General features: G+C 35.8%; 1 protein-coding gene across 3 annotated transcripts in view; it reads right to left on the bottom strand.

Moving 5' to 3' along the window:
- Positions 1 to 10681, bottom strand: part of FYN (FYN proto-oncogene, Src family tyrosine kinase) — a 233778-nt gene extending 223097 nt beyond the window's left edge. For all 3 annotated transcript variants that reach the window (XM_003769362.3, XM_003769363.3, XM_023503171.2), the window contains exon 1: positions 10636 to 10681. The gene's annotated coding sequence lies outside the window, so the exon portion shown is untranslated. The remainder of the gene's footprint in view (positions 1 to 10635) is intronic.
- Positions 10682 to 24463: the final 13782 nt, after the last annotated feature.

Here is a 24463-nt window from a genome sequence, read left to right as displayed (position 1 = left end):
AGGACCAATGCTTTATCCAGTCAACTATGCTGCTGTTTAGATGTGTAGCTAGCAGTTCATGTAAGAAAAGTTTGGGGAGAAGCGCAAGGGACAAGGTGAGGGAGGATTCAATATGAAACAGTAATGTTATGAAGCTATTAAAAATAACTACTGAAAATTTAATATGCAATAATAGAATAATGTATCAGAAGTATGTGTTCTGATCATTTGCTATAGTCAATGCTGATCAAACCTATGAGTACTATATTCACCTAAGAAGACTATATTTCTATTTTTAAAAGGAATATTGAAAACCTAAAAGTAGACCCAGAGAACAGTATTCAGGATATTGAAGATCTAGAAATAATTTTCATATAAGGATAGGTGAAAGGTGGATGGATATTTAGCCTATAATAAAGATGGCCAGAAGGGATAACATAAAAGCCATCCTTAAGACAACAGAACCCTACAGGATAGTACCTATAGGAGAGGGAGAAGGAACAAGCATTAATTTAAACTCCTGCTATGTGCTAGGGAGTACACTAAGTACTTTACATCTATAAGCTCCTAGGACCAATGAATAGTAGTTATAGAAAGTCAGATGTTCAGTTCAATAAAGAAAAATTTTCCTAACAATTACAGCTGCCAGACAAAATAAGGAGATGACTTGAAAAGCAGTATGTCCTTGTGAGGGGATACAATTAAGTAGAAGTTGGACGCCCACCTGTCAAGGACTTTCTCCATCACATATCCCTCACACAGGTTGGACAACCTGATTGAGGGACTGACTTAAAACTTCTAAAAGCCTCTAATTTAATGATCCCCTCATCTGTTCCAGCAACTCTTCTATCCCAAAAGGATGCGGGTAAGAATGAGTTCACATATTCTCCCTTTTTCTCTGAAGACTTAAAAGTAACCCAGAACAGCACCTTTTACAAATACAAAATTGAACTGAGGCTACAGAAATGTTATGAAACATCTTTAAGAAAGAGAAAATTTCCCTTAGATTATTTTCCTGAATCTAATTTTTTCACATCTTTTTATTTTAATTTACAAAGCAAAACTAGCATTTCCATAATAGTATAATTTTAAAAAGACAGTCACACAAAATTGAAAGTCTAATATATATGACTTGCTATTCCTTTTAAATATATAATAAAGTATTATGTAAACATCTTTTTATTTCTTTCTTCCTCTTACCACCACCATGGAGATGGCTCTCATTAGACAAAAATAGGCATTTACATGAAAAATTATTCTATGCACATTTCTATATATAGAACAAGAGTGGATAGTGGGAAAAGCCCTAAAAGAAAATGGGCAATTCTGCATTAGCTTTAACACAAATCTTGTTTATCTCTGCTCTTAAGAGCATTTTTCAGGGATGATGACACAAGCAAATTTTGAGCCATGCTCCATATATATATATTTTTAAATAATCTCTCCTTCACACACTATTTCAGCCAACAATAAGTCTGTCCAAGGTGGACAAAAGAAAGGATTACCAACGACCACACAGCAGGTACTGCTGCAATGAAGCCAATTATGCAATTGCTCACTGCTACAGCAGAAAACCCTTGTGTAAAAATAAATGCTACCCCATTGCCCCCAAGCCAAAAAACATTTAAAAAGTGGAAGCTGTTCTTCATTCCCTATTGTCCTGCAGGCAGTGTTTCTCACCACCCACAGAAGAAGGTTCAAGGTAACAAACAACTTCTATCCTGTCGAGATGACAAATACTACAGTTAGGTAAAATTCAATAAAACAATTCCCAAGACCGGGAATGAGCAATGGAATAGGTCTGAGCACTGAGGTCTTCCTGCTCCCTCACCCCTTAGAATGCCATTACAGGAAATCAATCACACCAGTCAGGAGGAAGGAAAGGGGGGTCCTGCCACACCGAAAAAGAACAAGATTTTTAGAAGCCATGCATTTAAAAGCAAGAGGAAAAAAAAGAAAAATTTCTCTCATTGAGTATTACTAATAGTCACATGACTATTTTGACAGTCACTGGTTGTGGTGAAGGATCTGTCAAATACAGAGAAAAGAAAATCTAAAATACAAAGTATAAAGATTATTGATTAAATGTACAGGAAGCTGATATATGTAAAATTTCAGTTAGTTCAGTAGTTTGCCTTATGATTTGTACTTTTCAGTACATTAACTTGATATCGTGAAATCCAAATTCTCTGCTATCCCAGAGGTGCCACAGAATCCAGACTACAACTTGAGGGAGCATTCTTATTGATTTTTATGCACAGTCAATGGATCAGGTATTCAGCAAGGACAGAATGTACAGACACAACTTGTCCATACAATCATACACCCCAGTGCTTGGGACTGAAAAAAGTATTGAAAGGGTTTCATCAAAGGTTTTTCCCCTGCCTAAGATAGTAGAAAATGGAGTATAGAAATACAGATTCAAGTCCTGACTCTACCATTAGCTTGATTATATAATATATATATATATATATATATATTTATCTATATTGTATATAGATAAATTTATATATATATTATATATTAAAATTATATATTATATAAATCTTGGTTATATACTAAGACTCACTAGGAAAACATATAAGCTCCTTGAGGACAGGAACTGTTTTTATTTTTGAATCCCCATTACATAGCACAGTGCCTAGCCCATAGTAGGCATCTCATCATCATCATTATCATCACCACAATACTTATAGTTGGAATTCATACAGTGCTTTAAGATTTACAAATGATTTCATGAATATTATCTCATATGAGCTTCACAACAACCTTGCAATGTAACAAATGGCAATAATTGCTTAGCATTTATAAAGTTGTCTACTGTGTGTCAGGCAGTGTATTAAACATTTTATAATTATTATCTTATTTGATCTTCACAATAACCCTGGAAGGTAGTTGTTATTATTATCCCTATTTTATAGATAATAAAATGGAGGCAGAAAGATATTAAATAACTTGCCATGGCCTGAGGATGGACTTGAACTCAAATCTTTCTGACTCCAGTGCTCTTTCCACTGAGCCTCCTAGCTGCCTCTTAATAAATGCTTATTGATTGATAATGTAGGAGAAAAGCAAGGTAGACTTAGAATCCAAAGGACATGGATTTAAATCCCTTTCATCCATCCTTTTCCCATTTCTTGCCCATGTGACCTTGAATAAATCACCATCCTTCTCTTAACTTAGAAAAGAGCTTTTAGTATTCATTTCTCTCCAGCTGCTCTCCTGGGTTTCTGCTCCTGCTTTCTGAAGATAAATACCACTAGAAACCTTATCATCATGGAGATTCCTTAAGAAATGTTTCTCCTCTATGATTGACACACACAAAAAAAAAATGCTTCCCTTTCTAGAAGTCTCAGAATTTCCAGTCAATTCCTCATTTCCAGTTCATTACTCATTACTAATACCTCTGTTTGGTAATTCACCAACACTATGCTCCTTCCTTACCCTTTTTCAGTTTTTTTTTTTTTGTGTGTGTGTGTGTGCTTTTCAGCTTCTTTTCTGTGTCTTTCTCTATTGAATTGTAAGCTTTTTGAGGGCAGAGGGCTGTTTTTCTTTTTCTTATTCTTCAGGACTAAGCACAGAATCTGCTTCATAGTAAATGCTTATCAATCAAAAAATTTGTCAAAGGTTTGAAAATTAAGTCTTCTAGCTTTTTAGGCTTGTACTCCAGAGCTTATACTCTACTTGCAAAAATCTTGAGAAGTCAAGGTCACCCTGACGCCATAATGAGTTGAAAGGGTGGGAGTAAAATGAAGGGGATGCGCTAAGTACTTTTTAATCCAAACTCCAAATTGCCTACTCTTTTCTAAGGCAGTTGGTCTTAGCAACTCAAGGATTTTAGGATCAGGAGTAAAAATTTATGAATTATTAAAAATCTGCCCAAATTGGTAGGGCATTGGGGGAGCAACAATCTAGTTGACCCTGAAAATCCCCTTCTTGCTCCCCTACTTCCTAAAGGCTTAACACATAACAGAAATGTTGACCATCTACAATTCTTCAAAATGTCACCCAATAGCTGAATCCACAAAGCCCAGAAAGGGTTAGCTTTTATTAACTTGGGAATTCTAATTAGCCAAGGTCACCTTTTTTTCTTAGATGGCAGAGGAGAGTGTTCAAAGATCCAGCTTCATGATCCAGGGTTGTATATAGAACAGAAGTGAAGTTAACAAGCTACCAGGGGTGATGAGTAATAATTATTTCTAGTCAAAGGTTTAAAAAAAAAAAATTTTGCCCTTCAGCTGCAAATGGTAAACCTCTCCCTCTCCCCAATGCAAACGAAGCACTAATACAAAGCTATTTCCTCTTATCTAGCCTTAGTAGCTAAGGAGAGGGGGTTGCTTTTTGCCTCCTACAAGCTGTCATTTGCACGGTCCTCCTGCTTTCGTTGATGCTGGGTGAGCCCCCTAATTTATGCTTGTCCCAAGTCCCAGAAAATTATAGGCTGGCCTGGCTCCTCACACTTTTGCAAAAATTTACAAACAACTAGCAACATTCTTTAGGAACAGCTACTTTTTTTTTTTTTACAAGTTGGAATGGATGAGCTGCAAGATAAACAATGGAAAATGAATATGAACTTGAGCCTGGAATACTTCATCCTTCACTCAGTATTTGGACTGTCTACGTAGGGTGGTCAATATAACCAAGAAACTCACGACATGAAAATACCTGGTACAAAGCTGCAGTTCCAGGTAAATCTATAAAGTACACAAGCTGAGGTCCTGTGGCATCCTGTCCCATCATTTCTCAAAGTGAAGGGGGAAGTTGACAAACTCTTCTATCTTCTTGTTCCAGACCATGGTAACAAAATCAAATAGAAATGAGGGCCACTATTCTATAATAAGGATCCTTGAAGATCTTATATTGACTTAGTTTTAAAATGTAATAGTGTAATGTTTTACTGTGTTTTTATTTATTTTATTAAGAGTTTCCAATTATATTTTAATCTAATTCGGGCCACACTCAGGAATGCTGTGGGTCAGCAGCAACTTCTGCAGGCAGTGGAGAATGATGCTAACATAAATACTTCCTATCCCAGCACCAGTCACCAGCCCCTCAAATAACTAACATGCTTAACACTCAGCACTCCTATACTCAGCCCACTACTTTTCCTTCTTTCTCCCCTTTCCAGTCTATGTCCATCCTCCCAAAAGCCTGATTGTTTCTTTTTATCCAGTTAACTTATAGGCAGAAAAGACAGTTAGATTTAGAGTCAAAGGACCTGGATTCGAACTGCAGTATTTTAAGGTCTGGGAAGGTTCCCATCAGCTATCTTGTTATTCTATCACAAGAGGAATTTCCATTATGTTATATCCAATAAGTGGTCATCCAGTCTCTGCTCAAAGACCTCCATTAAGAGATAGGTATCCCACCACCTCTCAATTTTAAATAATTCCAATCACTAGGAACTTCCCCCCCAATTTTCCCTTTTACCTTACTACCTTTGAACTTAGAAAGGGAGTAAAGAGAGCCATCTGAGTTCAAATTCTGTCTTTGATACATGATGGCTCTGTAACTCAGGTCAGATTATTCTCTCAGGGTCTCTGGCAACTTTCTAAGACTACAAATTACAGAACAGAGATGCATCATGAAGGAAATTTCCTTAACTGAGAGCAAGCACCCTTAAATCAATCAAACCCCAAGTCCAGAAAAAAAGACTTTGACCTCAGTCAAATTTATGCCTCAGTTGCCTCATATGTAAAATGAGAAGCTTGACCTAGATAGTGTTTAAAGTTCCCTTCAGGTCTAAGAGTTATGATCTTGGGCTCCCATCGACAGGAACTTAATGGTTCCTCCATATGAAGCCTATGTATTTTGAGATTTCATTTGTTCAGGGACATAAAATGCTTTTCACAAGCCTTTATTAACCCCACAGTAAGAACTGTGGATATTTTTATCTTCTCCCTGTAGACTCTTTAGAGCAACAGACATCGAAAAATCTAGCAGTTTCTGTGAACATCCTACATTTTTACAAGCCAACAAAATCTTGGAACCATACATTTCCCTTATTCTTATCAAATAGAAAGATAATGAGATACAAGGGTTTTCCCTCCCCTCCTTAATTTCTCCATAAAAAAAAAAAAAAAGATTGTGGATTGAGAGGCTTCTGAAACAATATATATACAATGACAAATTTGGACAGTGTGAATAAAACTGGTTTTTGAGGCTTGAATCTAGTTTCTTATTCTATTAGGAATCCATCAATATTCCTTAAATGTTTACTGTGTGTGAGATATTGTGTTAAGAGCTATGAGACAGAGGTAGCTAGGTGGTACAGTGAATAGAGCATCAGCCCTGAAGTCAGGAGACCTGAGTTCAAATCTAATCTCAGACACTTAACCCTTCCTAGCTGTGTGACCCTGGGCAAATCACTTAACCCCAATTACCTCAGGGAGACAGATAGAAAAAGGGGTGGAGGAAGGTCCTGACCTCAAGGAGCTTAGAATAGGATATCTATACAAGGGTATATAACAAGACAGAGAGTATGGATAGAAAGTAACTTTAAAGGGAGAAAAAGAGTAACTGGCGGAGCTTGCAAAAGATAGATGGTGGTATCTGTGTTGAGTTGAAGAAAATCAGACACAGAAAGTGAAAGGGAAGAGAGAGAGCAAACATTCTAGGCCTGAGGAACAATCAATGCAAAAACAAAGAAATGCAAGAAGAGTTAGGGGAAATGTTTTCCATACAGCATCATTGACACAATCTCAATCATATATTATATTATGCTACCAGTACATTTACTCTTGGAAACACTTTTTATTTATCACTTAAATTAGAGGCTCCAAAATACTAAGAGGGCTCTCAGGGTAGGACTCTTACCGTGCTCTATGTACTTTCTACACAATTTCTTGAATATTTACACGTTCCTTCCTTACTTCAAAGTTCAGATCAAACATAAAGGATTCATTAACTGGTTCTTTCTGATCAAAGGGAACATTTAACTCCCATCAATTTAAAGCATGATTTAAATAACAGTTAAAATGATTTCTTTTGTTTGATCAACTTTTTATAACACAAAAGCAAACAGTTAAGAAGCTTTTCTAAGTGCCTACTATGTGTCACTGTGTTAAGTACTAGAGATACAAAGTAAAGCAAAAAGTAGTTCCTGCTTCTAGGGAGCTCACATTCTAATCGAGCTATAACTTTTCAATCTTCTCCCCACCTATGAGGAGGTTAGGTTTCATTTTTAGAATGCACCCATGATACCATTTTAAAAGCTATGAATTATGGAAACTATACACTCCTCACTCAAGACTTCTGAAATGTTTTTTTCTTTCATTTCTATTGCCTCCCTTTATTTATCTTCTTGTCCAACAAACCTATATTTGTTTGACTTCTTGACAACAGGCTCTCCTGGAGAGAAACCAGACTTTTGATTGAGTCTGTTATCTCTTATTTCCCTCTATATGCTGCTGTTAACAAATTCATTATTTCTGAGGCTAAAAATTCAGTTTGAGAATTCATTTCCATTCAACAAATGTTTAAGTGTCTACTACATGCAAAGCAGTGTTGGAAGAGCTGGAAATTCAAAGACACAAAGCACTTCAAAGAGGTTACAAGGGCCTGGGAGAGTGGGAGTAGGAGCCAGAATCCAACATATGTAGAAATCAGTACAGTAAAAGGAAAGCAAGGAAAAGCCCATTTAATTGGAGAGATCAGGGAAGGTTTCACAGGAGATGGTCCCTCACTTGAACCCGAAGGAAGAGAAGTATTCTGTGCTTTGGAGATAAGGATTTTGAAAGTGCATTCTAAACATAGGGAATAGACTGTGCAAATAGATGAAGATAGGAGATGGAATATCGAGTATAAGGAAGAATTAGTCCAATTTTCTTAGAACACAGAGTTTATGAAAGTAACATGAGAATCACAGTTAAGAACTGCTGAACAATTGGACAGGCTAGTGCAGTAAATACAGCACTAGCTCTGAAGTCAGGAGGACCTGAGTTCAAATCTGTCATTGTCACATCAGACACTTAAAACTTCCTAGCTGTGTGAACCTGGGCAAGTCATTTAACTCCAACTGCCTCAGAGGGGAAAAAAAAAGTTGGATGTTCCATTGTTGAGTTTTGACTTTTACTGATTATGGCAGTTTTCTTTAATGTCTAAACTGCCCTTCCAAAAAAAGCCCCCCCTAAAACTTCCAGACTTTTCTTGAGAACCCTCAAATATTGTTACCTTAATACAATTTATATTCTGTGTAACTAAACAATTTTTTCCCATACTCTCTAGATGTACTGTTTCACCTGGTCAGCCATATTTCCTTGCCCTGAAATTAAAGTTTGTACAATATGGATCTAGCCAAGCTTTCTGACTATATCTTATGCTTCTTTGAATCTGGTACCATAGTTTACAGAGCACTGAGCCTAGAGTCAGAAATTCTAGGATTCAAATCTGGCCTCAGATACTTGCTACCTGTGTAACCCTGGGCCTGTCTTAGCTTCTCTTTGCCTCAATTATCTCAACTGTAACATGGGGACAATAATATTATCTGTCTCTGAAGGCTATTGTGAGAACTGAACAGCTTAATATAAATTAATTATAATATACAGTTAATATAATTATTAATAATAATATAATTAATATAAATTCGTGCACAAAGTAGGCCTTTAATAAAATTTTTCTTCCTTCCTCCCTCTCTCTTTTCTCCCTACACTGTGTCTTGCACCCAAATTGCCATTCTACCATCTTTCAAAGTTCAACTGAACCTTTTTTTTTTCATGACAAGTTCCTTGATCCCTTTAACTAGCTAGGATTTCTCTATTAACTCATTACATACTATTTACTCTTCTTATGTGCTTATATTCTAATGATCATTTCTGTTATTGCTACATTATCATATTACTACTGTTTTTGAAAGCTACTGTCACCATAATGTCACCCTACTACTTGCCTATACTAGTTCAACAAGCCTTCTGAACTGCATTCCCTATCTCCTTGAGAGAAAGATCTACTTTTATTTTGTCTTCATATCCCAAGTGCCCAGCACCCAATAGGCTACTTAACTTATGCTTTGTTGAATTGGATTGAGATAGTTTACTACAAACATTTGAAAAGTTGTCAAGTGAAAAACAAAATAGATTTATTTCACTTGGTGACAGAAAAAAAAAACCAGGACTTGGGAATGGAAACTATATGGAGGCAAATTTCAACTCTGTGTAGAATGAGCTTCTTGACAGTCATCCAAAAATGATATGGATTACCTCAGGAGAAAGCAACTTCTCTTTTAGTGGAAGTTTCCACAAGAAGGATAAATGATCAGTAGGAAATATGATAGATAGAATTCATACTTAAAATAAAATATGGATAGGTTGGACGACATTGGATATATATTCTAAAACAACTATTTTGAAGAGCACAAGAATGTTCTGTATTTAAATAACCAACTATCAACAATCAGGGAAATTTGGCTAAGAAAACTCATTCCTTCGATAGAAGGAGAGGTGAAAGGATTGTATCTCAAGTAGCTAAAATTTTGCTGAAGATTGTGAGCATCTTGAGGGTAGTATCTTCTTACTTTTGTTTTCCCCACAGCTTTTTAATACAACATCATTGACATGATCTCAATCATATAATTAAGGCCTTAATATGTGCTTGTTGAGATGAGGTAGGTAGTGTCCAATGAAAGATTAATAAGAAATTAAAATCACACCTTCTTAAAATGTACTATGTCAATGCAAAACTTGGAGCTACACACAATTTATTGGTTAATTTTTTTTTGTTTTGCTGAGGCAATTGGGGTTAAGTGACTTGCCCAGAGTCACATAGCCAGGAAGTACTAAGTAAGTGAGATCAGATTTGAACTTATGTCCTGACTTCAGGGATGGTGCTCTATCCACTGTGCCACCTAGCTACCCCTGATTAGGTATTTTTAAAGCAAGTTTAAAGTTATTGACATATTACCTATTTATTTTTCTTCATTATTTCATATATAATCAAAGCAAATGAATTTAATGAAATGATACTTCCCTAAAAACAAATGCAGAAAAATAAATATTTGCCATTTCAAGGTTCCTTCATGTTCTTAGGGGATTTGAAATATAAGTGGAAAACAAAACAGGCTATTTCTACTTCGTTTTGGAAGATTTTAGAAATCAACTTCTAAGAATCAAAAATTAGTATCTTAGAATATGAAATAAAGGACTCAGAAATTATAGTTCTTTTTAGGAGAGAAAAGAAGTAGAAATAAGGGGAAATCACACCTTTATTTCAACATAAGAAGTATCCTTTGTAATTCTATGTAACTTTATCTTGTTCATTTAAAAATATTATTCTGATAAGTACTTTACCAGACCAAAAAAAAAAAGTTAAGAAGCCCTGTTTAAATTTCTAAACTGAAGAACTACTGCATTCTTCACCAAGAGTTCCCCAAAGAATAGAGTAAAAACCAAATCTTTATCTGCCTTTATATCTCCAATTCCTTGTGCTATCTTTGGAATAAAAAATAAAAGAATTAAAATAGAAAAAACTGTTTTAATAAAAACTGAGTTCACTTTAAAAATCAGAAAAATCCATAGGAACTTATCTAAATTCTTATTTAATTAAGTCCCTCCAACCACAGTTTGGGAAAGGAAAAAATGGTTTTCATCTTTGGTCAAAGTAGAAAATCCTGTCTCCTAATTCACAAGTCACATGCTCTTGGTTTGAAATTAGTCAACTTACTTTTTCCACATCTAGATGAACATCCTGCTTCTTCAAAGACCTGCAGAAGAAAATGAAGAAGAAATGATGAGAAAAAAAAAGTCACACACCCATATACCACCAAAGAAATGAGCATTCAGTGCCGGCTAGTCACCCACAAAATAACACCCACAGAATTTCCATTTGACTGAGACACATACTTGATTTGCCCACAAATTTATCGCTGTTCACACAATTTTTACTGAGCCACAAAAGCACCTGCCTGCAACCTACTTGGAAAGACTCGGTCCCAGCCAAAAATTGAGCAAAGGAAATCAGTGTTTTAAATCCCATTTTCTGGAGTCTAAATGCTTAGGAAGAAGAAGTTCATATAGCAGCAATGTATGATGCCATTTTTTGCAAGACAGAAATCATCAATTCATGAGAATTCATTCTCCCTACTCTGAGCTCTTACTGCAGAGCCAAATACACAGGCAACTCTGAACTGATGTTACTTAGCTTCCACAGTTGGTAGGGGCCCTTGCAGAAAGCACAGATACTTGCCCATGTAACACCAGGGTGAGGGTGGATTTCAGACTCCCTGCCAAGCGCCTGGCAAGATTGGTAATGCTGTTTCTGCTGGTACACATGCCTAATTACTAGTTAATTTTTAAAGTGCTAGGCTGGTAGATGGCAACGTTCCATCCCGCTGGTATACTTTGGCTACCCACCACTAGCAGATGATGAAAGAGTTCATGTCACTACCTCATTCATCATTTCCAACTGTGGTCAGCACAGTGTCTGTGACATGGTAGGCACTTAATAAATGTTTATTGATTGATTAATACTGTCAGAAGAGAGCAGCAAAAGAGGTCAAGGAAAAAAATTAATAGAGTAATTTAGCCTAGGGAAGATAAAACTCTGGTCATTTCAAAAGTAGGTTTGGCTTTAATCAGAGGAGATTCACAAAAATGGTCAAATAATAAAAAAATTAAATTAAATTTTTAAAAGTTGATTTAAGTAAAAAAGACAATGTGAAAAAAAGAAAAGAACATAAGGCTAGAAGTAAGAGTATTGTGTACAAATCACAGCTTTGCCAGTAAGTTTCTATTGAACTTGAACAAGATATTTAACTTGTCTGAACCTCAGTTTCCTCAAAGAATGAGGTTAGACTAAGCCATAACATTTCTAAGACCCTTCTGGCACGCACATGCACACATAAACACAAATACACACATACACAAACCTTTAATTCGAATTATTAACAAGGAAGCATTAACACTTAAGAACAAGCTTAAATTGGTGAAATGTATTGTGTGTGACAAATACCAGCAAGGTGACCAACACTGAAGCTACAGGAAGGACAAAATCTCATCAAAAGCATCAAAGCTTCTGGGGCCAAAGCCAAATAGCAGAAAAATTTGTTAAAAGATGCTTCTGCCAGCATGATGTTGCCCGTACACCCACCTTCCTCCTCCTGGCATGAGCCCAGAACCACAAGCATCATAGAGACTTCTCAATAGCCCCAGGGGAGTCTGGGAGCTCACAAAAGAATGGGGTGTGGTATGCAACCCTCCAGAGTAGGTGGTGAGGCTCTGTTCCTGGAGCTGGAGTGCTAGAGGGTGGTCCCTTTAACAAAATTTTATTTGGAGACCTGGAATCTAAATTTATTCATGATCCAGAATCTCTTTCTTGGAACCAGTGAGCTATAAAATCCTGTTGAGCTGCTGGCATTTGACAAGAAAGCAGGATTTCATATAATCAAACTTAGAAATTCTTACAAAATATTTTGAAAACTCTGTTTGAATAACATTGCTTTCCTTTGTACTCCTACCTATTTCTTTTTATGCATTTAAAAACATTATTCTGAGAAGGGGTCCACAGGCTTCATCAAATTGCACAAGGGGTCTATGATACACACAAAATGTTAAGCATCTTTCCCTGATCTACAGGGTGAAAGTTTTCTAATAGAAAAGAAAGGACATTTTGAGGGGAAAAAAAATCCAATATTCATGTTAACTTTGCATATTGTCTGACCAACCATCCCTGATTAGATTCAACTTATAATATAGAAATTTTACCATTCTTTGTTCTACTAAGATGTTCTACATCTAAAAGATTTTGATTAAACATAAAGAATTGAGTGGGAAACAGATAAACAAATTGTGGTATGTGATTGTGTAATGAAATCTTGACAGTACCACAAAAATGATGATTATCAAGAACATAGCCAGGGAAGTATGGGAAAATTTCTGTGAACTGATATAAAGGGATGTTAGCAGAACCAGGAAAACATTTATATAGATGTGTGTGTGTGTGTACATATATATATATATATATATATATATATATATATATACACACATATACAGATACACTACAGTATCATAGATACAGATACAGATACAGATATAGATACAGATACAGATACAGTATTTAACAACTATCTGGAAGAAAAAGGCTACCACAGAAAACCTTTTCTCTATTTGTTATGCATCATAAAATACTTCTAGGATAACAGAATGACCTAAGCCACCTCCAGGTCATTTGAAACTAAGAATCTGGGCTACCCAATCATTTTAAGAAAATGAAAAATTATAAATTTGTATTCACTTAATTTGTGCTTGCATAATTTCATAGCTATATGCTTGGTATGTCACCCCTAGCCCACCTGTCATAGTAGCAAGCAAGGGCTGTGTTTAGAAATTCAAAAACAAAGGAAAAGCAAAACACACCCAATGTAATAAGCTCCAGGACTCATTGTCATGCTCTAAGCAAGGTGTTCTTGGCCAAAGCTATTTTGAGTACATTACTGGTATCAAAATTGCTAACTTAGGAGTCAGGAAGCCTGGGCTCTAGCTTTTACTCTGTCCCCTTCCTACTGGTATGTGACCCCAAGAAGGTTCATTTCAGTCCTCAAGGTCTCACTTTCCGCAATCACACATAAGAAAGTTGGATTAGATGCTCTCCAAGTTCCCTTCTAATTTTAACAAAACTAGGGATTCCAAGTGAGAATTCAGATCTAAGAAAGCTAAGGCAGAGAAAAGAAACTCAAGAACCTCTAACAAGTGTGGAGAAACTTTTTAAAAAATATGGTCTTTCTACAAGAGAACATTGTACACAACAACAACAAGACTATGGACTTGGCTGTTTTCAGGAGATCCAAGTCAATTCCAAGAGACTTGGGATGGAGAGAGCCATCTGTACCCAGAGAAAGGACTAAGGGGACTGAATATGGATCACAAGATAGTATTTTCACCTGGTTTGTTGTTTTTTTCTCATTTTTCCCTTTTTGATCTGATTTTTCTTGTGCAGCATGATAAATGTGAACATGTTTAGAACATGTTTAACCTAATTGGATTAGTTGCTATCTAGGGGAGATAGGTGGGGAAAAGAGAGGGAAAAAATTTTTGAAGCACAAGTTTTTGCAAAGGTGATTGTTGAAAACTATCTTTGCATGTATTTTGAAAATAAAAAGCTATTATTTTTAAAAAGCTATTAAAAATCAATTGCACATTGATCTCTTTAAAAAATGTTTTTTCTAGCACCCTTCCCACCTGTCAATGATTTATATCTCTATCAAAATAAACACAAAATACAGGAAAATAATTCCCAAATATAACATAACCTGGGAATGCTGACCAAAGGCCAAATCATCAACAATCCATCATTTGATATACCTCTAGTCTTAGCAAATTAAATTAAGTTCGAATCAACTAAACTAAGTTCAGATCAACTAAACAAACTGATCAGCTCCTAACCTCTCCCAGTTACTAATCTTTTTCCTACCCTACCCCCCTTCAAAAAAAAAAAAAAACCAACCTTGAATTTATTTTGTATATACTTCTATATGACTATATGTTATCTTCCTTAAGTTGGACATAAGCAACTTGAGGGCAGGGACTATTTCATTTTTATTTATATATATTCCCAGTTCCTACTATAGTGTCCATTATATTGCAGATGCTTAATAAGTGTTTATTAATTGAAAAAAAAAAAACATTTAAAGTGCAAGGAACTTTCTGGTGACCTCCTCCTCTAAGAAATGCTGCCCAAACCCAAGGAGAGACTACAGCATTGGATTTGATGTCAGAGATCTAAGATCAAATCTAGGATCTGCTATTTTCTACAAGTATGTGGTATATATATGTATTTTTCCCTTTCTGGTCAACAGGCAGGATTTATATCCTAGTAAGTTTCAATGAGACAGATTTCCCTTCCTTGGACATTTTAACTTTTAGCAAAGAAAATCCATTCTCTGGGACAATTTACCAAGAAGGAAAAAGCACATTATACCACATAGAAAATTCAGACTAGGTTCTTCTTAAGACAGGCAATCTAGACTTGCATTGTATACAGAGAACCTCAATGACACAGAATGCACATTTTATGAAAGGTATCCAAAGTAATGATTTTCTCCCTGCTCAAGGATACTTTAAGAATCTGCATCAGGGAGAAGGATGAAAACAGGTTTGGAGGGACCAGCTTACTATTTCACAAGGTGCTTCATACATACATTATACACACACACATACACACACACACACACACCCTCAATCCAATTTCTTTTTCAGTCTTCCTAAACAGATGGAGTTAATTAGCAAAGACAATGCATCTGTGTATCACATTGTACCCACAATGTGCAGATCAAACCCAAAGAGGGATGCCACGGCTTTAACTTCAAAGACATGGCAGACACACAAGGCTTGTGATATTTTTAGTCATCAGCTCCATTATTGCAGAAAGGATAAGGATGGATGAAAATAGAATTGCCCTAATTAAAATACGTTTGTCAGTCCCAGTTAAGAATGGAGAGTAGTAGTGTTTGTTATAAAACCAAGGGAAAGAGTATCTTTCTTTATTCAATGGATACATTCCTGAAAAGTTTCATGTATCACTTTTATTTTCAATAGAACTCTATTTTTATAAGTCAATTAGGGGCACCCTCTATTAAAAGGACTTATTGGGGGATGTACAAAGAATACTTTTATAAAGTGAACAGCTATTTTCCCCTCTTCTTCCCCTCCCCTCTTTGTCTTATCTAAGTATAGAGATTGTAAAGTACAGTGTATATGAGTGTGTGTGTGTTTGTGTATACATTGATATATATTGATATGTATATACACACACACAAATCTCCATATATAAAGAATTTAAATGAGAACTTAATTCCTTCTTCAGAAAAAAAAGTCATCTTTTATCACAGAAAAATGTTTGTTGGTACCTGAAATACAGCATCCTTTTACATCAAACACAGCATTATCCTGATCTCATTGCCTTCTAATCCTGCCATACAAGAAAACAAGCTGAATCTAGCATGATCTTTTCTTGATGAAGAACTTCTGGCTATCTGTTACCATTACTTGGTTTTTTTTGGATGCTCACTAACTATCCTTCTGATATATTTTATACTCTGTGAAGTCAAGCAACCTAGCCTATAGTTTGCAAATTCTGCCCACATTTTTTTTTTAGTTTATTTTTTTAATCAGAATAAGAATTATATATCTCCGGTTCCATGGCACCTCTCCCATTCTTCATCACCTTTCAATAATCATAATAGCACAGAAATCACATTTGTTGATACTTTCCAGTACTCTGGGATGTATTTGTCTGGTCTTAGCACTCTAAACTCATTTAAGATAATAAAGAGTTCTAATTTTGTCATTATATACTTGGGTTTCAACTCCCTAGTAACCATTTTCATTCTGTCCTTTTAATCCAAACATTTTCTTGACAGCAAAACCAAATACACACACACACACACACCCCCCAAAGTAAATTAAACGTGGATTAGTTTTGTCCATTCTATCTTCGTTTTCTTATCCATCTTAAGCAATAGTTCAGGTTCTTCTTTGATCCTCCTCAGTTTCCTCAACATAGACACAAAAAATTTATTTGTTCTTGTCATTGTCAGCCTCAGCTCATTCTGGATTTTTATGCTCCAGACCTGTTCCGATAGGATGAGTGCTTACAGGACTATATTTCTGTTATAATCTTTTTTTGCATCTTGTACTTTCTATATATCTAAAAATCTAATTTGGTACATGAGTTCCCTGTGCATCCTCATTGATCTCTGTCCCCCTTACTCCTTTCCATCATAAGAATGTTTTTTAATTTAAAATTTCATTCTTGAGAACTTCTTCCTTCTGCAATAACACCCTACATAAACTCTTAGACTATGAAATCTTAGCTATCCTTTCTCTGAACTCTTTGAAATCTTTTCTTCAAAAATCTGGGGTCCATGAAAGACAATACCATACCTGATTTATCTCCTCTTTTATTAAAAATATGCAGATAAAATCAAATATCCCTAAAATCATTTATATTTGAACAACCAATTCTTCCTTATTGGTCAGAATTAGGCCCAGAATAAGAAATCCTTTCAATGGTATCTCTACCTTTTGAAGGATAAAATAATTATTAAAAGTAAAAAAGATTTTAGGGTCCATTCTGCTACAGAGATGTCTCCAACACAATTCTAGATGCCTAAAATTTCACATCACTACCAGTTCTTGCTTCTACTCCAAGCTTGTTATCTGCTTTTCATATTTCCTGCTCCAGTCTGAGTTGTCTATAGCCATATAAGTCATACATAAGAATATGTCTTCTGTTATAATAATCTTTCCTTGGATGTCAACACCATACTTCCCCCCTCCATTGTTCCTGGGATTTCCTCATAGAGGTATCTTCTCAATTAGACAGTCTTCTTTTATCTATTCTGTTTCTTTTCAAACAAGTATACTGTACCAGAGCTATATTGCTATCACGGTACCTATTCCACTAAATCTCAGTGATAATCATGAGATCAAATTGTCTTCCTCACATTAGAATTTAACTCATCTTTCTTATCACCCATAATCTGTATATTTGTGTAGAGACATCTGACTATGGGTTTTGTTAGTAAGTTCTTTCTTGAACTCCATCTCTTGGGTAACTATTACTATTTTTCTTACTCCACTACAGCTATTACAATCCATGATATCCAATCAGTTTTTTCTTTCCCCTTTAACCATATATGTACAATCTATATACATATCTATAGGCAAATGTTTTTTGGCCAGCCCTTTTTGTTTATACCATCTCTGATAAAAAGCACTTCACTCCTATTATCTAAGTTGTATTTTGCAAATTCTTATGTAAGATCTTCTTAAGCAGCTGTTCATTTCTCAAGTTGGTCTTTTATGTCCCACATACCCTGCCTTCAATCAGCAATAGTGATAAAAAAAAAAAATACTTGTTTTCAGTTTTCAGTTTCTTGGCCAAGCCTTCATAATCCCTGGCAAGGATTCCTGAATTCTGTCACTATAATAGAATCATAGATTCTGAAAAAGCTGAAAAAGCCACTAGAGTCTACATAGTTTAACTTCATTTGACAGATGAGAAAACTGAAACCCAAAGAGGTTTTGTGATTTATTCTTCAAGTGACAAAGACAGAATTTGAATCCAAGGCCTCTTACTTTAAATTCATAGCTCTCTTTGTTTACATCATATTGCTGTCTCTACATAAAACATAAAAAGGTGGGTATTAGTCATCAAACCTGACAAGTTGTAGGAGGCTGTCCTACACACATGTCCCAGAAAGACAGCAGACTCCTCTAGTAGTAAAGTCCCCTAGACAAATATCTATCTTAGTAGGTAGTTATCAAAAACTACTACCAGGTCTTTTTCCTTGGCTTTTAACTGGTTTATCACTTTCTTAGCGATATCTTTGGATCTATATCGTCATTCCATGGAATTTCAGGGTCTAGTTTCCCTCTCCATAAAGCTTCTTACCTATCACTTAGCCCCAAATGTTCAGTGGTCCTTCTTCCCCTATTTTCCAGTATCATGTCTTTCAGTCTTCCAACCTCCCCATACAGATTATGATCCCTTTCTGCCTTGATAGAACACTTGTACTTATTTTTTTTTAAGTCTTATTTTTCTTTCTTTCCTTTTTCAAGGGGCATTTTATTATCTTCCTGATAACCTGGAGAATGAAGTATATTCCTCTAATCCCCTTTTAATTTCCTTTCTAGGAGCAGACTTAATCTATGAGAAAATGCTTGCTTGGCCAAAGCAGAAAGACAAAAACTGAAAAATTTATTCAGGTCACTGAAAAATTCCCCTTGAACTCCCTACTTGTAGAGAAATTATTTCCTTAGTCCTCTGTCATTTATGGCGAGATGGTGCTATGATAAAATGTCCATTGGTTATATTTGTTCCTCTTGTTGAGGGCTCAGTTGGTGAGGCATTTAATTATAGCATTCTTTCTACCTTTTCTCAAGAGATGATGCTAGCTTGCTCACTAGCCTTTGATGGGCAATTAAGAGCTTCCGGCCAGAGGCCCAAAGGATTGTCCAATAAGTGATGAATTTTTTGGCTACAAGATTTTTCTCCCAGCAACTCTATATAACATTTATATCAAATTCAATTTGTAGCCCTAATAAAATTTTACATAGGCCAGATTTGGGAGGATGTATGGCCTATTTTTTTTTTTTTTAACAAATCTGGCAAACGGATGTGTGTATATATACATAGGTTGTACCAAAAGTCTTTATAAAGTTTAAAACTGCAAAACTACAAATAAACCTTCCCCTTTAAATTTATATGTCTGTTTAACTATTAACAAATGATAATATACTAACCCTTTAGTGAAGGACAAATTAATTTAAGTTTTTCCTTTTTGATTTAAAAAACACAAGAGAGATCAGGACTCATAAATCCCAGGTATTCAACCATCTCCACCATGTAAACACAGATCTCAGTTATATTTAAGAAACCAAAAAATAATCCAGGAGTTTGGGGGGGAGAAGGGGGTGGAGGATCCCTAGGAAGAAGAGCTAGTCATTGAGGAATACTTTCACTAATCAATATATTTTCTCCATTGTTATTTGAACTCATTTTATTCTCTCCAAAAGATCTAACATATTTATAGACCAGAAAAGCCTTCATTACGCCAGGCACGTCTTCACATATTCTGAATGGCCTCTTTCTTACTCCAATTCTCTTAGCTCTATTCATTCACTACTACAGGGAGAATTATAGAATTCAGCACACTGTAATGTAAATGATGTCTGTGAATAGCCCAGACATTGGGCTAATATGACTTGTCATACATTTTCCTACTGAACATTCCAATGGGACATTATGACTTTTAGTCATTCCTACTTAGGTCACAGGAATGAGATTTAAAAAAATAAAAAATAAAAAGCAGCCAGAGCCAGTGTCTGCTATAATTCAGAATAAGGGGGTGAAAATGGATGGGGGAAATAGATGGAGTGGGTGGGGGAGGATGATTGCACATAGTAACTCCTCAGTGCTTTCTTCAGAATAGGGCTTGCAAGGGCTTCCTGCCCAAAGACTGGGGCACATGCATAGTTTCATAGAGGGCTCTTCAATGGTCGAGCTGCAGCTGCTGGATAAACAAAGCATTGTGGCCTCCCTATACATCCAATGTCTCTGGAGCATCCTGTGTATCCAGCAGCTGGGAAGGGGTGCTGTACAGATAAGCACAGAACCTTTCCCTAGTTCCCCAAAAGTATCAGGGAGCTCCTATGCTCATGATGATGTACATTACTTAATGCTTCCTTCAGGACTTCAGAAAGAAAGTTAAGGAATGAATGAAGCTATCTTAGCTAACAGGGAACCTACATTAGCTCCAACATTGTTACGCCAATGACTATTTTAGTTGTGTTGATGGAAGCACTTTTTTCTGACATAGCAAATTTCAAATTTTCTTATAAAACTTAATTCCGGATCTTTTCCCTTCTAGCTCTCTCTACCTGGTATTATCCTTACCTGTGCATATATTTCCCAATAAAATGTAAATTCTTTCAGGTTATGGATAATATTACTTTTAATCTTTGTGCCCTTAGCATCTAGCATAGTGTTATACCCAGAGCTGTCACTTAATGTTGGTTGAATCAGATCTACGACCTATGTAACATTGGTCAGCTCAAGTTCACTGGACCTTAGTTTTCTCATTTATAAATGAAGAGAATTGGATTTGGATGTTCTCCAAAATCCCTTTCCAGCTCAAGATCTATGATCCTCTTTAACCCAGTCAACTCCAAAACTGTAACTCGGGCAAGACAACTGGGACGTCATCCCAGAGTATTGAACTTTTGAGGTCCTAAAGGGAACTCGTAGAGCAGCTACAGTGTTGGGACCTGGAATCAAGAAGATATGAGTTCAAATCCAGCTTCAGTCTCTAACTAGCTGTGTGACCTAGCAAGTCAACTTTACCTCTGTTTGCCTTTTTCTACTGCAGAGAGGAAAGAGCAAATCAGTACAGCGTCTTTGCTGGACAGTATGGTCCATGGGGTCACAATGCATTCAATATGACTGAACAAAAATGGGACTTGTATTCCTTTAGTAGAGATTAGAAAATGAGCTTTAGAACTAGCTAGCAAGAATAATTAGTTAAAAGAGAAAGCTCTCAGATGGCCTGCTTCCTACTCTCCATAAATGAACTTCAGGTAATTTCTTCCCCAGCCTGTTTATGCCTTCTGTCAAAGGTGACTTGCCCAGAAGGAGTCCTCCTGTCTATCCTTTTATCCTATCCTTGTATTCTAAGGTCTTCCTTTCCCTAACCCATAACTTAGTTTATCTTAAAGAAAAAAAAAGTTTATTTAAAGTTTGTTTCTTCTTGATTTTCTTGTTTCCTCCTCCTTTTTGCTTTCCCAGGGTGCCAAACTTGCTGGTTGTCTCTTAGCACAAATATAACAAGAAAAAGGTAAAGATTCTGGAAAAGGGAAAAATGTGGTAGGGGAGAGCAGAGAGCCTGCCACTGCAGATGGTCATTTCTTATATACCCTACCCAATAAGCTTACTCTTACTTGATTACAATTCAAACTGATGATAAAACATCTTATTGACAAACAAGAAGGAAAAAAAAAATTACAAATAACCTGAGCAGTTAGTCCAATAAAATTAACATTGTAGTAATTTCAGAGCTGATTTTCAATCAGTAAGGAGTAAAATTATTATATGTCAACCTGAAAGGAGATTAACATTTTGGGAATTCATCACTTCAACACAGAATTTTGACCTAAGAGAAGAATTATCTCTTATAATTCTTTTCCTGCCACAGATGTAATTGCTACGTGATTTTTCTAAAGTCATGAACCAGTATTCTACTATAGTATTGTTAAATACATATATGTTTGAAAAATTAGAATATCTAAGTTAAAGTTCAGATCTTTAAGTGAATTTTGATAAGTCACAACTTCTAAGCCTCAGTTCTCTTATCTGTAAAATGGAAATAATATTCATACTCACAACCACATGACTATTGTTAGTAGAGGATTTTGTAAATCTTAAAATGCTATAGAAATGGGAATTATTATGATAATTATTCATACTCCCCTTGGGGTTCATTTAAGGAGATCAAAGTGGTTTTTATTACCATCTCACAAAATAGTTTGAGACTTGAAAGGATATAATCATATGTCTTCATTTTTCAAACCCTATCACACATACATTGTCATAAACAGGACTCAATTAGTAGAAATATCTTAGATCCCTTCTCCTAGTTGTGCGGGTGCATGCTAAGCTTCTGGAGAAACAAAATTAATAAACCTGAGATTGAGTTCAAGAAACACAACAAAACAAGAACTAACCAAAGGAATGGTGTCAGGTCAATATGAGACAGTGTGGGCTGCAGTAAAGATTGTATGGTCTCATATTTAGGAGCAAGTTATGCAGGTTTCCTTTAAATAAGTAGCCATTAGGATACAAAAAGCTCAAACTTAACTCTGCTGTGCACTGTCTTATGTTTTATGCTATGACACTTCTGTGTTTGTCCTTTTTTAGACTCCCTCCATCACAGCCTACCCTCTTTGAAATACATTAGTCACCATGGAAACAGTATCATACTGGATAAAACCATTTACTGTCCTTGGAAAAGCATTCAGGATAAAATTGAAAGGGAGAATGTCTGAAGAGGAAAAGCAATTTTGAGGAACTATATAGAAACACAACTGGGTCTCCAAATTCCAAACTGTAATTATTCCTTCACCAACACCTTCATCTATGACCTTGGAACAAGTCAGGTTGATTTTGAATGTATTGATACTTTCACATCTCCACAGGGCATTTCCAATTCTATGATCCTGAGCTCTAATTCATGAACATTTACCATATCTTGCTCAATTTTGAGATAGCCCTACCACTTCCTGACCATTTCCATATCATGGGCTATAATATTCACTGCTTGTGTGACCTGGGGAAAGAAATTTAATCATCCTTTGGGTCTATTTCCTCTTCTGTAAAATGAGGGGGCAAAATTAGATGACCTCTAAGTTTCTCCCTTTAGATCCACAAAATCCAACAATCCTATGATTTGGGGTAGTTCTATGTTCCAAAATCCCCACCTTCAGGTAGGAAAGTAACCACAAGTAATTGGGATTCAAAGTGAAAGGCAAAGAGAATGGTTTCTGTATATACTAATACCACAATTAATGAAGATCATTTCAGTGTTATACTTCATTATCAGAAGCTTCATTTCTAGAAGCAGAAATAACATGAGATCACCAGATCATAGACTTAGAGCTTAAAAGCCACCTTGTACACACACAACCCCAGTTTACAGATGAGAAATAAAGGGATGTTTACATTGGAGCAACTAACAAATAAATATAACTTGTTCCAAAGTCAGATGAAGATGTTAGTGAAGGAATAATTACAATTCAGAATTTAAGGCCCTATTGTGTTTCCATATAGCTTCACAAAATTGCTTTTCCTCTTTAGTTATTCTCCTTTTCAATTTTATCCTGAAATCAAGGTTCAGGCAAGTGGTAGACCTAAAGTCACATAAAAAATAAGCAGCAGAGCTCAAGTTTGAAGCAGGTTCCTTATATCCCCTCTATTTTATAGCCAGGATAAGTCCCAGCTTTGGGTAGGACTGAGATTTCTAAAAGGCTTAATAGCCAGGATTAGAAAAAGGGGATGGGAGAAAGAAGGATCTGGATACAGATTTTTTTTTAAGGCTTTCTTGAAATGTTCTTACTTCTTTTTCTATGATCTCTTCCTCATTTAGGGACTAAGAAGTCACACATGGCTGCTTTCTTAGAATTATTTCCTTCTCTCCAAGCAATGATATCACAGGAATGTAAATTCTCCCTTTCTGTTGATCTAGGGCATGTACCCAAACTAGTGTCTACTCCTCTGTCACCACGATCTAGTTCTCAGGGGACAAGAATATCCCTCAATTTTCTCCATATCTAGGCATACTTGTTAAAAGTAATTGGTTCATTTAAGTCATTGAGATCCGGACAGAGTGATGAATTAGGAGATAGGAAAACGTGGGTTCAAATCCCATCCTCAGATTCTTACTAGCTCCATGAGCCTAAACAAATCACTTTACCACTGTGCATTAGTTTCCTTACCTGTAAAAAGATAGGTTGGATTTAATGGTTTCTAAGGTCTTTTCCAGCTCTAAATCTATAACCCTACATATAATCTAAGCACGTCTGTAGTTTTGATTGGGAAAATATAGAAATAAGAATATCTAACAACAGACATGCTTGTTGAAATAAAGCACAAGACTCTACTTTTCATCAGAAATAATATACTCTTGAAACATCTTTTTAAATGCAGAATCTTTCTCCTTAGACTGTCAGAAATAGCATATATAAAGGGGTCCAAAAGAGCTACCTCTATCCCTGTGTGCACATTCCATCCCATCCTTCCTTCATTTGAATGCTCAGGCAACTACTTCCAAATTATACTTGGAAATTAATCCTTTCATAAATAGATGTTTTATTTAGTACAAGGGAACTGAATAAAGATGAAGAGAGTTTTCTCTTATATTAAGAGACTATAATTTCTTATGTTCATCTTTGGTCCCTGAAAGGTACATTAAAAATGAAAATTCAGTTCCAATCTCTGG

The sequence above is a fragment of the Sarcophilus harrisii genome, chromosome 4, assembly GCF_902635505.1.
Source record: "Sarcophilus harrisii chromosome 4, mSarHar1.11, whole genome shotgun sequence".
Classification (NCBI taxonomy): domain Eukaryota; kingdom Metazoa; phylum Chordata; class Mammalia; order Dasyuromorphia; family Dasyuridae; genus Sarcophilus; species Sarcophilus harrisii.
Note: the sequence above shows the minus strand (reverse complement) of the source record. Positions and strands in the feature narration are given on the sequence as shown.